Genomic DNA, 16,982 nt, shown 5'->3' with positions numbered 1-16,982 from the left:
GCTGGCTGGTGGCCCGGGGGTCAGGCTGACCGGGGGCCAGGGCTGGGTTGGGCTGGCCAGCAGCCCAGGGTAGCTCAGGTCAGCCCGGGGTCGGGCCAGTGCTTGGGCCGGTTGGCGACCTGGGGCAGCTTTGGCTGGCCGGCGACTCAGGACTCGGGGCAGCTGGTCTGGGCTGGGCTGGGGCTCGGAGCGGCTGGGGCTCCTTCGGCCGCAGGGGGGGCTTGGGGCTCCAGTGTGTGAGGGGGGGCAGGAGGGGCAGGGCCTCAGGCAGAAGGGGCAAGGGCAGGGGCTAGCCTCACCGAAGGGAGGGTTCACGCGCTGGCCATGCCCAAAACACTAGAGCTGGACTAAATTTCAGTTGTTTGGGGGATTCCCCCCTTTTTTCCAGAGACAGGGAGAAAAATACTCCTCAAATTTTTCATTTTGTTTTGTTGAAAAGTTCCATGAAAAGCTTTGTACAAAGAGAACATCTTAGTTTCTTTCTAACGTTTTCCTTCAGCCCTAAAACTCATAGCAGTAGCAAGCTGTGCCATTACATGAAATAACTGCATGTATTTCTCCCATATTTTCACAGTGGAGGAAGGCAGATTCAATTCATGTCTCAGAACAGTATGCCAAGCAATAATGAGTAGTGGTGGTTTAAAAAAAAAAAAGTGCATGCAGGATTAGTTAGTTTTTGGTCTCTTTCTTAGCAGCTCCTGAGGAGCAGTGTGACCCAGTTGTTTTGGGTGCTGTACAATACATGGTAAGAGCGAGTCCCTACCCTGAAGAATTTACTGTCCTAAGGCCCTAATCCAGCACGCGCACATACTCCCACACACAATTTAGGCATACAAGGAGAGTTAACTGTAAAGCTAAATCACTGTGGATGTCTTTGCAGAATCTGGGTATACATAAACATAGCAATTAATATCTTGATGAAGTAAACACTTAGTGCTTGTACGATTAGGCCATAATGATAGATGAGCCAACATGCAAGGATATATCAAAGGAAGATTAATTTCCATATCAATGTGGTCTATTCAAATGTAAATCCTTGTCCTGAGGGAAGATGAAATCCCAGAAGAAAACTAAATTGTTGCACATTTTTAAACAGGCAATTCTGCATCAAAGCATCCTGACAAAATCATTATAAAGATCCCATCAAGAAAACGGGGAAATCAAAAATGGTAAAATTCCCTTTCCAGAGATTTATTTCTAATTTATTGAATTCTTCCAAAAATCTTCAAAAGCTAGGACAGTAGGGTCATGGGATCTTTGACCAAGGGGAGCCTCTGATTTGAAGTGGCTTTCGTGGACAGGGGGAAATAGTCATTTGTGCTTGGTCACATTTGCCTTTACTGAATACATAAGTGACAACCAGTAACCGTTTGGAGGATGCTGCCAAATCTGCAACCATGGGGATCCCTAGACATAGTGGTGCACAGGGGCCAGAAAACAGCTGGATCTAGTCAACTGAGCATTCCCCAGTGTGAGGGAGATCACAGCTGGCCTAACTGACTTCTGCCCCCACACTTCCACCTCTCGACATGTTGGGTATTGAGGGGCATGAGGCCAGAGTGTACTGTATTCTGACAATCCCAATCTGACTGACAGTTCCCTGGGAGCCATCACTGGCTGGTGTAGCTGAGAGCAGGCTGCTCTAACCTCCCTGGGGTTGGCAAAATACCAGCCTGAGCATTTGAAAGCCCATAACTAGCTCCCTGACAGCTGTGCTGAGGGCAGCCCTGGTTGGTTCAATTACTTTTAATTAATGTTTACATAGTCCAAGTGAGATCCTTGAAGTCACTGTGCTGCAGAAGTACTACAGAGATTAATATGTTATTAATGGAGAGATGAATGTGTGAAATTGATTTTTAGAACTTTGAGTTCATTCATTCAGGAACGTCCAAATTGTTTACTGAATATGAATGTTAAAAGTAGGAAACAGCACACAATCAATTCCATTACAAACAATTATTGCCAAAATGTCACTGTTTGCCTGGATTAGAAATAGCAGTTCTTCTGCTAAAGCCAGATTTCCTCCTTTCAGACAGTGTAAACAGGTTAGTTTATCTAAACTTGTATTAATTACTGATACCCAGCAAAATCTGTTTTTAAATCTCCAAATCAGTTGGTTTTTGGGTTTTGTTTTCAGTTTCCTCCACCACTCATATTATTTCTAGATTAAAAAAATTAATCACAATTAATCGCACTGTTAAACAATAATAGAATACCATTTATTTAAATATTTTGGATGCTTTCTACATTTTCAAATATATTGATTTCAATTCCAACACAGAATACAAAGTGTACAGTGCTCACTTTATATTTATTTTTTTATTACAAATGTTTGCACTGTAAAAATCAAAAGAAATAGTATTTTTCAGTTCACCTAATACAAGTACTGTAGTGCAATCTCTTTATCATGAAAGTTGAACTTACAAATATGGAATTATGTATAAAAAACTGCATTCAAAAATAAAACAATGTAAAATTTTAGCACCTCCAAATCCATTCAGTCTTTTATACCTTTGTCAAGTGCCATGCGCATCTCAAGTGCTGTATTAATAATCGCAATAAAACAAGGAAAACTAACCTCCACTTCAAACCCTCAGAAACACTGGAAAAATCCCAGACAGTAAGAGAAATGAGTGTTGAAGGTAAAAAGCAATCACTTTCCCTGCCTAGTTCCTTCTCTGGCAAGTTGTGTGCTTTTGAAATCAATTTACAGAGACAGAGCTAAATTCTGTCCTCAGATGCATACATGGGATTCCAGCTAACGAACTCTGAGGGGCAGAATTTGGTCTATTGATAGCAATCAGAGGAAGCACAGAGTAGTACAGTCTAGACTCAAGTGAGTTTTTACAGAACCCTTTAAGAGAGAGATTCACAGCCAGGAAGAGTGCACAGACCAGGTGGAACAGATGCTGATAACCTGCAGCACTAAAAGGTGACAGCTCTGACAATGGAGATGGAAGCAATTCAGGGGGAAAAAATAAAGCCCAATGAGTCCAAGGTGTAAAAGCCCTGCAGATAAAACAGGGAGGAATCAATGTTCCTGTCAACACAACCAAACAATTTTTGACTTGCAGACGGATATGGAGCAAAAGACCCTGGAGTCATGTCCCTTAGAAAATGCACTTGACCTTGCGGTGTTTCATTATCCTTCAATGGCAGTGGATGAATTCATCAGCACAACCTCCAGGATCATGATGTTTTACTTTTGGTTGGGTCTGCTGAAGAGGTTGTGTCCTTTCGTCAGCAAACAATGGTGTGCTCCATCAGGCCTGGCTGCCAGCCAGTTTCATGCAGGAGAAGGAAAGCATGCACCTTGCAATGCTAAGTTGCTAACATTCATTTTAAAAATGCTTCTTAGGCCTGGTCTACACTAGGCGTTTATGTCGAATTTAGCGCCGTTAAATCGAATTAACCCTGCACCCGTCCACACCACGAGGCTATTTAGTTCGACATCGAGGGCTCTTAAATTTGACTTCTGTACTCCTCCCCAACGAGGGGAGTAGTGCTAAATTCGACATGGCCATATCGAATTAATCTTGGTGTGGATGGAAATCGACGGTAATAGCTCCGGGAGCTATCCCACAGTGCATCACTCTGTTGACGCTCTGGACAGCAGTCCGAGCTCGGATGCTCTGACCAGCCACACAGGAAAAGCCCCGGGAAAATTTGAATTCCTTTTCCTGTCTGGGCAGTTTGAATCTCATTTCCTGTTTGGACAGCGTGGCGAGCTCAGCAGCACTGGCAACGATGCAGAGCTCTCCAGCAGAGATGGCCGTGCAATCCCAGAATAGAAAGAGGGCCCCAGCATGGACTGATCGGGAAGTCTTGGATCTGATCGCTGTGTGGGGCGATGAGTCCGTGCTTTCCGAGCTGCGCTCCAAAAGACGGAACGCAAAGATCTATGAGAAGATCTCGAAAGCCATGGCAGAGAGAGGATACAGCCGGGATGCAACGCAGTGCCGCGTGAAAATCAAGGAGCTGAGACAAGGCTACCAGAAGACCAAAGAGGCAAACGGACGCTCCGGATCCCAGCCCCACACATCCCGTTTCTACGAGGCACTGCATTCCATCCTTGGTGCGGCCGCCACCACTACCCCACCACTGACCGTGGACTCTGAGGATGGGATATTGTCCACGGCCGGTTCCTCGGACATGTTAGCGGACGGGGAAGATGAGGAAGGAGATGAGGAGGACGAGGCAGTCGACAGCGCTTACCAAGCTGATTTCCCCGACAGCCAGGAGCTCTTCATCACCCTTACAGAGATCCCCTACCAACCGTCCCCAGCATCTAACCCGGACACAGATTCAGGGGAAGGATCAAGCGGTAAGTGCTTTAAACATATAAACCTTTATTTTTTACAAAACTTGAATATTAAGACTAAGAACAATCTGTGAATCATGATTTCTTCCCCTTGGGCGCTTAAGTAATCAGTAACAACTATTTAAAAAAAATCAAACAGTGTCCGGTTGTGCATGATTGTGCTGCCCAAGCTGCTCCACTCTTTAGTCCCTGCTACTGCAGCTATATTAGAATACTGTCTATATGTCCTGGGATAGAGCAGTAATCCTCCACGGACATCTCCACAAAGCTCTCCTGCAGGTAATGGGATAGCCTGTTCATCAGGTTCCTGGGGAGAGCGGCTTTACTTGGTCCTCCGAAGTACGAGACGTTCCCGTGCCAGGAGACAAGCAGGTACTCTGGTATCAATGCCTTGCATAGCATGGCGGCATAGGGCCCCGGTCTCTGCAGGCTTTCTCGAAGCATCCGTTGGATCTCGGTGTCCGGGATCCTCATGAGAGTAATGTCGCTCATGACAACCTGCTTTGAATTAGGTAGGGGACTGTTAGTATTGGGACTGCTTGCAACAAGTTCCTTTACAGAACTGTGACCGCTGGTTTACAGCCACGCGGTGGGGGCGGGAGAGGGCCAGCATCCAGGGATCTTTCCCTGGCACATCCGCGAGGGGGTGGGACAGGTCCAGAGTTCCTGCTTGGCCGATTGCTGGCAGCAGAGACTGGCATTGCTTTCAATGTGAAAGGAGGCCAGTGGTACTCCTAAAGTTTTAAGCAGCCACAAGTCTACGGCTTACCATGTTTGCCTCCTACAGAGAGTACCGTGTCCTGCCCCGCTTCCCAGATCGGCAGTGCAAAAGCCCAGGCACTGAAGGCGAGGTTCGAAAATTCGACCTTGTCCTGAGTGCGCATGTGATAGGTGTGGTTCATGTTCTTGTTCACAGAGAAAGACTATGTTCTTGATTCACAACTACATTTATGTTTTGGAGGAATTCACTGCCTTTTCCTCATTCCCACAGCCACATCTGCGACTGTCTCCCAACCCAGCCTGGCATCACACTCCTAGAGGCTAGCGCACATTAGGCGGAGGAAGAAGAAGACGCGAGAGGACATGTTCTCAGAACTAATGGGCTGCTCCCGAGCCCAGGCAGCACAGCAGAACCAGTGGAGGGAGAATTTGTCCCAAATGCACCGGACACACATGGAACGTGAGGAGAGGTGGCGGCAGGAAGACCAGCAGGCGACTCAAACGCTGCTTGGACTTCTGAGGGAGCAAATGGACACGCTCCGGCGCCTTGTTGATGTTCTGCAGGAACGGAGGCAGGAGGACAGAGCCCCGCTGCAGTCTATCAGTAACCGCCCTCCCCCGCCACCAAGTCCCATACCCCCCTCGCCCAAAGTACAAAGAAGGAGGGGCGGCAGAGTCCGTGAAAACTCTCACTCCACCCCTGCAGACTGCTCAAGCACCAGAAGGCTGTCATTCCCCAAAATTTGAAAAGTCCTTTCCTTCCCGCCTCACCCAAGCCCCCGTCCAACTTTCACCCCCCAGTTTCCTGTCTGGTTGTTAATAAAAAATATGTTTCTGTTCATTACTGTTTCAGTCTGGCTCTTTTGAGGGAGAGTCTGTCTGAAGGGGGGGAAGGGGCTTGGTAATTGGACAGGACAGTCACCTTTAGCAGGGTACAGAGGCGGGGGCAGGTCCAGCAGCAGGGCACATACACAGTGCAGTGACTAGTTACCCTGGTCAGTCTGGGAGGTGGTTTTCATTTTCTGTGGGGGGCGGGGGGGGGGGGTTGGTTGCTCTGTGACTTTGTGGCGGGGGAGGGCAGTTACAGATCTTATGCAGCGGTCCTTGTCCTGGATCAGAGCCACGCAGCAGGGGATCTGTAACCCTCCTCCCCCTGCCAGAAAGTCACATAGCCCCCACATACACGCAGTCCCGCTCAGGAGGGCTGGCAGGCTCCGTTGAAACAACCAGTCCGCCCCTGCGAATCCTGTCATTCCTGGCGTTTAGAAGGATCATTTGCATCAGTACACTACACCCGCTCCCCACCACAGTCTGCGTCCCCGGTTTCAAAGATTCCCGCGAAAACAGTACTAAATACAACGGTGTTCAATAACAAAATAAAACTGATTTTATTTTTTTGGAAGGGGGTGGAGGGGGTCTGTAACTGGAGAGGATAGTCAGCATTAACTGGGTAAAGAAACGGGGGCAGGTTCAGCTTCTCTGTACAGAAACTTAAAAGTCACTGGTTACCCTGCTCACTGTGGAACCTGGCTTTCAAAGCCTCCCGGATGCACAGCGCGTCCCGCTGGGCTCTTCTAATCGCCCGGCTGTCTGGCTGGGCGTAATCAGATGCCAGGCTATTTGCCTCAACCTCCCACCCCGCCATAAAGGTCTCCCCCTTGCTCTCACACAGATTGTGGAGCACACAGCAAGCAGCTATAACAATGGGGATATTGGTTTCGCTGAGATCACAGCGAGTGAGTAAGCTTCTCCATCTCCCCTTGAGACGTCCAAAAGCACACTCCACCACCATTCTGCACTTGCTCAGCCGGTAGTTGAAGAGTTCTTTTTCAGTGTCCAGGGCGCCAGTGTAGGGCTTCATGAGCCAGGGCATTAGCGGGTAGGCTGGGTCCCCAAGGATCACTGTAGGCATCTCCACATCCCCAAGAGTTATTTTGTGGTCCGGGAAGTAAATACCTTCCTGCAGCCGTCTAAACAGACCAGAGTTCCTGGAGACGCGAGCGTCATGAACCTTGCCCGGCCATCCAACGTTGATGTTGGTAAAACGTCCCCTGTGGTCCACCAGTGCTTGCAGCACCATTGAAAAGTAGCCCTTTCGGTTGATGTACTGGCTGGCCTGGTGGTCCGGTCCCAGGATAGGGATGTGAGTTCCATCTATAGCCCCACCGCAGTTTGGGAATCCCATCGCGGCGAAGCCATCTATGATTACCTCCACGTTTCCCAGGGCCACTACCTTTGAGAGCAGTACCTTGACGATTGCGTTGGCTACTTGCATCACAACAACCCCCACGGTAGATTTGCCCACGCCAAACTGGTTCGCGACGACCGGTAGCTGTCCGGCGTTGCAAGCTTCCAGAGGGCTATGGCCACTCGCTTCTGGACAGTCAGGGCTGCTCGCATCCGGGTGTCATTGCGCTTCAGGGCAGGGGACAGCAACTCACAAAGTTCCATGAAAGTCCCCTTCCGCATGCGAAAGTTTCGCAGCCACTGGGATTCGTCCCAGACCTGCAGCACTATGCGGTCCCACCAGTCCGTGCTTGTTTCCCGGGCCCAGAATCGCCGTTCGACAACATCCACATGACCCATTGTCACCGTGATGTCCTCGGAGCTGGGTCCCGTGCTTTCTGAGAGGTCTGTGCCCCTCTCAGAGTTCAGGCCCTCACCGCGGTGCCGTAGCCTCCTCGCCTGGTTTATCTGCATCTGCTTCTGGGAAAGGTGGATGATAACCTGCGAGGCGTTGATAAGTGCCACAACTGCAGCGATGGTCGCAGCGGGATCCATGCTCGCAGTGCTGTGGCGTCCGCGCTGTCACTGACCCGAAAAGTGCGCGAACTGATTTCGCGCCGGCGCTTTCAGGGAGGGAGGGAGGGCGGTAGTGACAGACGGATGACGACAATTACCCAAAAGCACCCTCGACCCTTTTTTTTTACCCAGAAGGCATTGGCGGCTCGACCCAGAATTCCAATGGGCAGCGGGGACTGCGGGAACTGTGGGATAGCTGCCCACAGTGCACCGCTTCCAATGTCGACGCTTTCCCCGTTACTGTGGACTCACAAAGTCGAATTACTGTCCTTAGTGTGGACACACAAGTTCGACTTTGCAATATCGATTCCACATATTCGATTTAAGTGAAATCGAAATACCCTCGTAGTGTAGACATACCCTTAGAGACGATGAGAACCTAAAGAACTTGGTGCATGGGTTAACCAGAGTACCAGCTGTAGGAGTAGGGACCATGCAGGACATGGATTACATATCCAGCTGTGTACACTGAGCCACTCTTGTATCCACAATCCTAATCTAAAATAGAGAGATCCTGGGAGGAAATAAAAGGAATGTGCCAAGGAATCTCCTAAAAGGGCCAAGTTTAGCGATGAGGTGTAAGGTGGTGCTTAGTTCAACATAGGGGCCTGATTCTCTGTTGCTCTGCACCTTGTGCAGTCATTTACACCAGGGTGGGTATAAAATGCTGTCAAATCAGAATGGTAGCACTGAACAGCCACTCAACATGGATGTGAATGACTATAACCTCGGCTCTGTGGCCTTCATTTGCACCCTTGCAACCCAGCTGAAAGAATAAGGGTTGCGCAGACGTAAATGAGGGCAGAATTTAGCTCAGACTCCACTAGCCCCATTTGCAAATCAGTCAGGAAGCCTAAAGTGGTCTATGCTTACATGTCAAGAAACCAGAAAAAGCTGTATGTTCTTCTTTGATTGCTTGCTCATATCAATTCCAATTAGGTATGCGCGCGCTGTGTGTACGGCCGTCGGAAAGTTTTACCCTAGCAACACACGGTGGGTCGGCTGTGGAGCCCCCTGGAGTGGTGCCCTCATGGTGCTAGATATATACCCCAGCCGACCCAGCACCTCCTCAGTTCCTTCTTACTACCTGTGATGGTCGTTGGAACTGTGGAGTCCTGCTTCACTTGTTCTCCACTCTCCTTAGAGTATACCTAATAGTTAATAGTTGTTTGTCAGTCAGTTATAGTCAGGGCTGGCTCCAGGCACCAGCGCAGCAAGCAGGTGCTTGGGGCGGCACGTCCGGCTCTTCGGCGGCGGGTCTCTCAGTCCCTCCCGGAGGGAAGGACCTGCCACCGAATTGCCGCCGAAGAATGAAGCAGTGGCGGTAGAGCTGCTGCCGATCGTGGTTTTTTTGTTTGTTTGTTTCCGCCGCTGGGGGCGGCAAAAATGCTGGAGCCGGCCCTGGTTATAATTGGTTTTACTTAGTGTTAGTGGGGTTGGGGGGTTTTCCTCTCCTCCCCGATTTTTTCTCTTGGGCTTATGCCCAAAGCTCCGTGATTCAAGCCCTGCGGTTCCTCCTCTAAGACCATGCCAATGGGCGACCCCCATGACTCTTGCCTGAAGTGTCTGGGGGAGGCTCAACAAGTAGAGAAGTGCAGGATCTGTAAAGGGTTACGTCCCCGTACTAAAAAAGAGTGTGACTTTCATTTAAAGCTGCTCCTCATGGAGGCAGCTCTTAGCCCTCAGCCTCCTGCGGCACCCCAAGAACCGGCACCGAGCGCACCGGTAGCAGCAGCAGGAGCTGCACCGCGGTTGGACTCAGATCGAGACCCATGGCACCGATGCTCCCCGGCACCGCAACCAGCAACATCAGCCCAGCACCGCTCCCATTCTCCTGGCCAGAAGCGGCACTGGAAGCCGGAAAAGGGTGGCTGCCTCTGCAGAAACCAGCCTCCCTGGATCCGCCCGTGGAGACGCGTCCCGGAGGGGACCGTCTAGGGACACAGGCTACGGCCCCGGCACCATTGACTCCGGCCCCAAGAGGAGAGCCATTGAGTCCGGTACCACTGGACTCCCTGACCCGCAGCATGGTTGAAGTCCAGCTGACGTCTATGCCGGACACTTTTGCAGCTGCAAGGGACCTTATTGCCATGATGGCATTGGCATCCCCTCAGCCGCACGCCAAGGCCCCGGTGCCTCTACGCACGGCACCATCCCAGGGCAAGCCGGCCCTGATTCACCCATCGGCACTGTTGGTTGAGCTATGGCCTAGTCCCGCCGCCACTCGGAGTCCCGGCATCGCTTTCCTTCACGGCGCCAGTCATACTCGCGGCGCAGGTCGTACTCGCGGCGCCGCTCTGACTCCCATTGCCGTTCCCGCTCGCAGCACCACTCTGCCTGCCAGTCGTCATCAAGGAGCTGATCCCAGACTCGATGCCAATCTCAACGCCGTTCAACATCTCGGCCCCGATCCAGGTCCCAGCACCGCTCCCAACATCATGGCACCGTTCCCCGTTGCCTCGTCGATGTGAACCGGCGCAGTTCTGCTCGGCAGTGCCATGGCCCTCACGCTCCACTTCTCACTCTTTGGGTTCGGAGGCTGGGTCGTGATTTTCAAACCGTCGCCATTCGGACCATAGCCACCTGGAGACAGGGGCAGGGTGTTGGCTGGGGCAGGGACCCACTCAGGGGCCCTCTCAATGACCATTCTGGATGCCATGGGCGTACCACCAGGCCCAGGGTGCTCCATCTGGGGCTTCCCGATCAGCCCTGTCCGAGCCATGAGTGCCAGAGGCTACCACCAGTCGGCCTGCCCCAGGGGGCATGGAGGCTCTGGCGACTTCTCTCCCCACTACAGGACCTCCCCTGACCCCGATTCCTGGACCAGTCCCTGAGGTCGGTGGCACAGAGCAGCAGGCCCTGGCACTGCAGGGGGCCCTGGACGACCCTCTCCCTCCCGTGGCCTCCTCCTCACCTGACAAGGCGGTGGCAGGCATTGTGATCTCGGGTCCCCCTTCAATAGACCTCCGTGCCCACCAGGACCTCCTGCACAAGGTGGCACGGAATGTGAACCTGCAGGCGGAGGAGGTGGTCGAGGTGGAGGACCCCATGGTGGACATTCTGACCACGGAAGCCCCATCAAGAGTGGCCCTGCCCCTTATTCGGACCATCCAAACTAACGCCAGGACAATCTGGCAAACCCCAGCATCTATTCCCCCGACGGCCAAGGGGGTGGAGTGGAAGTACTTTGTCCCCTCAAAGTGGTATGTTTATTTGTTCACTCACCCACAGCCCTGTTCACTTGTGGTTGCGTCCGTGAACGAAAAGGAGCAGCATGGCCAGCAGGCCCCAGCGCCCAAATCAAAGGATGCTAAGCGCCTTGATTTGTTTGGACACAAAGTTTACTTTATGTGGGGGCTTCAGCTCAGGATTGCTAATCATCTGGTGCTCCTGAGTCATTACAATTTTAACTCCTGGAACGCCATGCTGAAGTTTAAAGAGTTGGTACCTCCTGAGTCCAGGGAGGAGTTTGGGGCTTTGGTTGATGAGGGCAAAACAGTGGCACGGACCTCTTGCAGGCCTTGCTGGACGCTGCGGACTCAGCCGCACAAACTTTGTCCTCAGGGATTGTGATGAGGCGTATTTCCTGGCTGCAGGCCTTCGGCCTGCCCCTGGAGCTTCAGCAGACACTTCAGGACCTCCCCTTTGACGGAGAGGGCCTGTTCTCAGATAAGACCAACTCAAGGCTTCATAGCCTTAAGAATTCAAGGGCGACTATGAAGTCCTGGGCATGCACACACCGGCTACCCAGTGGAAACCCTTCAAGCCTCAGCAGCCACAACAGCGCTCGTATCCTCCTCAGCTGAGGCAGGATTTCTATAGGCAGTGGGAGCATAATGCAGGAGGAAGTCCTCCAGTCCTCCGTCAGGACAAGGCCAGGGCCCGACCAAGCCTTCGTCAGGCTCAAAACAGGCCTTTTGAAGGGACGCCTGAGGACGGCGTACTGGACCTCGTTCAGGATCCTAGCCCAGCGTTCTTGAATCGTTTATTCCATTTCCACCGTGCTTGATCGCAGATCACCATGGACTGCTGGGTCCTCCACACGGTGGAAACGGGATACTCTCTCCAATTTTCTTCCTCCTCGCCCTCCCACCCCCCTTCCCCGTCCCTCTTCAGGGACCCTTCTCATGAGCAACTCCTTATTCAGGAGGTTCAGGCACTCCTCGCCAGGGGGGTGATCAAGGAAGTTCCGAGGAAACTGAGGGGCAAGGGGTTTTACTCCCGATATTTCCTAATCCCCAAGGCAAAGGGCGGGCTTCGGCCCATTCTGGACCTGCACGGACTCAACAAGTTCATGGTAAAGTTGAAGTCCCACATGGTCTCCTTGGGCACCATCATACCTTCCCCGGATCCTGGAGACTGGTACGCCGCCCTTGACATGAAGGACGCGTACTTCCACATAGGGGTTCATCCGGCGCACAGATGCTTCCTCCACTTTGTGGTCAACTGTGAACACTATCAGTTCACGGCCCTTCCCTTTGGACTCTCCACGGCCCCCGAGTGTTCACCAAATGTATGTCGGTCGTGGCGGCCTTCCTTCATTGATGGTGGGTGCAGGTATACCCTTACCTCGACGATTGGCTAATCCAGGGACGCACCAGAGAACAGGTGCAATCCCACCTCCGCTTGGTCACAGACATGTTTCTTCAGCTGGGCCTCCTCCTCAATGTGGCAAAGTCAACCCTAGAACTGACCCAGAGAATAGAATTCATCGGGGCGGTTCTGGACTCCGTGCAGGCGTGAGCCATCCTGCCGGACGCTCGTTTCCAGGCTATAGTGGGCCTTGTCCGGAGCCTTCAGAGCTTCTCAACCTCGTCAGCGAGAAGTTGCCTGAGTCTTCTCGGCCACATGGCATCCTGTACATACGTAACCAGGCATGCCAGACTTCAACTCCGCCCGTTGCAATCCTGGCTCGCATCAGTCTATCGCCCAGGTCGGTACAGCCTGAACTTGGTGGTCACTGTCCCAGAGCAGGTCGTGGCCTCCTTCCGCTGGTGGCTAGATCCACAGCTGGTATGCAAAGGAGTTCCCTTTCACCGTCCGCAACCCTCCTTGTTCCTGGTCACAGATGCATCAGCCCTGGGATGGGGCGCTCACCTCGGAGACCTTCAGCCGCAGGGCCTATGGCCTCCGTCCGTGCTCTCCCTTCATATCAACGTCCAGGAGCTGATGGCGGTGCACCTTGCCTGTCAAGTTTTCCAGGAGTGGCTGCAAGGCCGTTGTGTGGTGGTCCTCACAGACAACACCACGGCCATGTTCTACATCAACAAGCGGGGGGGGCCCACTCCTCTCCCCTATCAGGAGGCCGTTTGACTGTGGGAATTCTGCATAGCCCACTCCATTCACCTGGTGGCATCCTTTCTGCCTGGGGTCCAGAACACTCTGGCGGACTGCCTCAGCAGGTCCTTTCACTCCCACGAGTGGTCGCTTCGACCAGATGTCATCCACCCCATCTTCCAAAGGTGGGGGTTTCCCCAGGTCAACCTGTTTGCCTCCCACAGCAATTGGAAGTGCCCGGCATTCTGCTCCTTCCAAGGTCGCTCCCCGGACTCTCTCACAGATGCCTTCCTGCTCCCATGGACGGGTTGACTATTTTACGCTTTTCCCCCATTCCCCCTTGTGCACAAGGTCCTGCTCAAGGTATGCAGGGACAGGGTGCAAGTGATTCTGGTGGCTCCGGTGTGGCCCAGGCAGCATTGGTACACCACGCTGTTAGAACTGTCCATGGACACCCCAGTCCCATTGCCTCTTCTTCCTGACCTGCTCACTCAGGATCACAGTCACCTCTGCCATCCCAACCTGCAGTCTCTCCACCTCATGGCATGGATGCTGCGTGGCTGAACCCTTCAGAGCTTCTGTGTTCGGAATCCATACAAGTACTGATGGGCAGCAGGAAGCCCTCCACTCGGGCCACATATATGGCTACGTGGAAGTGGTTTTCGTGCTGGTGTGTCCAGCGCAGCACGCCCCCTCTCCAAGCACCCGTGCCTCTCATTTTAGAGTACCTCCTGGACCTGAAGCAGCAAGGCCTGGCGGTGTCCTTTGTCAGGGTTCACCTTGGGCCATTTTGGCTTTTCACCCGGGCATGTCTGGCCGCTCTGTCTTCGTAAATCCCATGGTTGGTAGGTTTCTCAAGTGTTTGGACTGCCTCTCCCCCAGGTCCGGCAGCCGGTCCCCATGTGGGACATTAACCTGGTCCTTTCCAGACTCATGGGGCCCCCATTCAAGCCGCTGGCCACCTGCTCCCTCTTCTACCTCTCCTGGAAGATGGCTTTCCTTGTCGCTATGATGTCGGCGTGGCATGTCTCCGAGCTGAGAGCCCTTACCTCGGAACCGCCTTACACGGTCTTCCATAAAGATAAAGGTGCAGCTGCGACCTCACCCAGCCTTTTTTCCCATGGTGGTGCTGGCCTTCCATACTAGCCAGGACATTTTCCTCCCGTTTTTTTATCCGAAGCCGCATGCTGGTCCCCGGGAACAGCGGCTGCATTCCCTCGATGTCCCTAGGGCCCTTGCCTTCTACGTTGAGCGCACAAAGCCATTCAGTAAAACGACCCAGCTCTTCATTGCAGTGGCGGTCTGGATGAAAGGCCACCCGGTCTCCTCTCAATGCATCTCTTCATGGATCACATCCTGCATCCATGCTTGCTATGAACCTGCCAGTGTACCAACCCTGGCCCTCACCGCTCACTCCACAAGGGCCCAGGCCTCGTCTGTGGCTTTTCTGGCCCAGGTGCCGATCCAGGAGATCTGCAGGGCAGTGACTTGGTCCTCAGTGCACACTTTTGCCTTGCACTAAGCCATCATCTGGCACACCAGAGACAACGCGGTGTTTGGTAGAGTGGTACTGCAGTCCACATTGCTTCATTCCGACCCCACCGCCTAGGTAAGGCTTGGGAGTCACGTAATTGGAATCAATATGAGCAAGCACTCGAAGAAGAAAAAACGGTTACTCACCTTTGTAACTGTTCTTCGAGATTTGTTGCTGATATCCATTCCAAACCCGCTCCCCTTATCCTCTGTCGGAGTAGCCAGCAAGAAGGAACTGAGGAGGCACTGGGTCGGCTGGGGTATATATCCAGCTCCATGAAGGCGCCACTCCAGGGGACTTCACAGCCAACCCACCGGGTGTTGCTAGGGTAAAACTTTCCAACGGCCATGCATGCAGTGCACGCACACCTAATTGGAATGGATATGAGCAACACATCTCGAAGAACAACAGTTCCAAAGGTGAGTAACCGTTTTTTAAAGTAGGGAATGGCCTACTTTAATTATATACATTCTTACACCCCTTTGTTAGCTGCTTTTCTTGCTACACTCTTCTCCTGGGGCCCCTTGGTGTGTGAATTACAACAGTTTACACGCAGTGGGCCAAATTAGAGGAGATGCATGGGAGAGGTGTGAGTTACCCACTAGTAAGTTGGTTCAAGACTTCAGAGACTGAAATGGTGTAAAATAATGAGTGGAGAAGGCTGGAAGAAGGCGAAGTTATGTCAACTTAGGCTAGAGTCTGCTCTGAATTTGGCCCAATCTTTAAACAAAGAGTAGAAAAATAAATATCAAACCAAAGGGGAATTGCTGAGGTCACATCTAGGTATTTCTCCACCACGAAAAGGCCATTTACTACAGGTAGTGGCAAAATACCCAAGGGCCCAGTCTTACGAAGTCCTGAGAACCTGTGACTCCCATTGAAGGCACTCAGCCCCTCAGTGGATCAGTCTGTAACACATAAATAGTAGCATCTGATAGGTAGCACGTTTTTCAGCTATCTCAGCAAATGTGTGCACGGTGATTAGTTGTAAATAACGAGCTATGACCACGCAGGAATCAATCCAGGCACCTCTGCTCTCAGGTATTATGTATGACATCACATCCACGCTATTAACATGGCATGGTTTCAGTTGGAGAGAAGCAGTGATGTGTTACACATGCTGATTTGCTGAAGGGAGAACATTCATTAAATGAGAGTGAAAGAGACTCAAGATAAGGAGTTAAAATGTCCTGGAGAAACTAGAAGTATACTGCACTGGAGACAAGAGAAGACTCCCATGGAAATTATTCAATGCACAAAGAGACTCCAGATATGAGTTGACGAGATGAGGCTCATAGCAATCCTGGCCTGTATATTTAAAATATGATCCTCATCTTCCTCAGATCAACAGCTTAAATACATTGTAATAGGGGAAAAAACAGCACATTTTCCCTGGAATAAGCTGCACTATGTAGAGCTTTCTCAGGAATGACTTTAACAGGAGGCTTTTTCCTGAACTAGATCTGAGAGTCAGCAGTTCCCCTCCAGTTTTCTGTGGATCAAGTTCACTCCTGTGCAGAGGGCCGATGTACCACTTCAGCTCTGTTTTGGCTGGTTTTGCATGTGGCTTTGTTCTTGGTTTCTGCACTGAGAGATCCCTGGCTGTGCCCAAGGATCTCAGCTGGAGCAGGAAAGAAGTGCCATCTCTGTGGCACATTTTCACTCCTACCTCTCTTCTCTCAATCAACCTCATGGTCTGCCCTATGGGGCAGCCAGAGTCACAAATACAACATTCCAGCAAGATGTGTACTTCCAAGCTCAGAAGTGATGTTCAATGGGAAGCTCAGAAGGCCAGTTATGTCTGGAGGCTGGAACCTTCCCACCAATACCAGCATGGTGGAAATTTGAGAACTGATTAAGTTAGTTACAGAATGTTAGCTGGCCCAGATACCTACTTTAGCACTGTTCTTGGGATGTCCAATAGAAAATTATTCTAAAGGGCAGCTAGATGCTTAGCTGCCAACCCTTAGGAAAGGAAAGCTACTCTAAGCAGTTGAGCACTGGATAGTAAGTTTCAGGAATCCTCCATAGTAGAAAATCTTCTGCATCTGGTTAAAATCTGGCAACAGACAGCTACTGTTTAGAAGGGAGCCTCTCCATTAAGCTCTCTGCCAAGAGCGTGTGCCAATGTAAACAAGAACACCAACCTGTGCAAATCTTTTGAGTATTTTGTTCTGCCTAATCTGAGAATGTAAATTTTCAAACCAACGTGGAAGGAAGGGGAGGAAAAGTCAAGGACTTTTCCAAGACTGTGGAAATCAGGGCCTGGTCTTTCTATTAGAATGGGAAATGAAAGTCTGATTAGACAAGGTTGAGGTCAGACTAAAT

The sequence above is a fragment of the Emys orbicularis genome, chromosome 10, assembly GCF_028017835.1.
Source record: "Emys orbicularis isolate rEmyOrb1 chromosome 10, rEmyOrb1.hap1, whole genome shotgun sequence".
Lineage (NCBI taxonomy): Eukaryota > Metazoa > Chordata > Testudines > Emydidae > Emys > Emys orbicularis.
The sequence above is the reverse complement of the archived record's forward strand: the minus strand, read 5'-3'. Positions refer to the sequence as shown.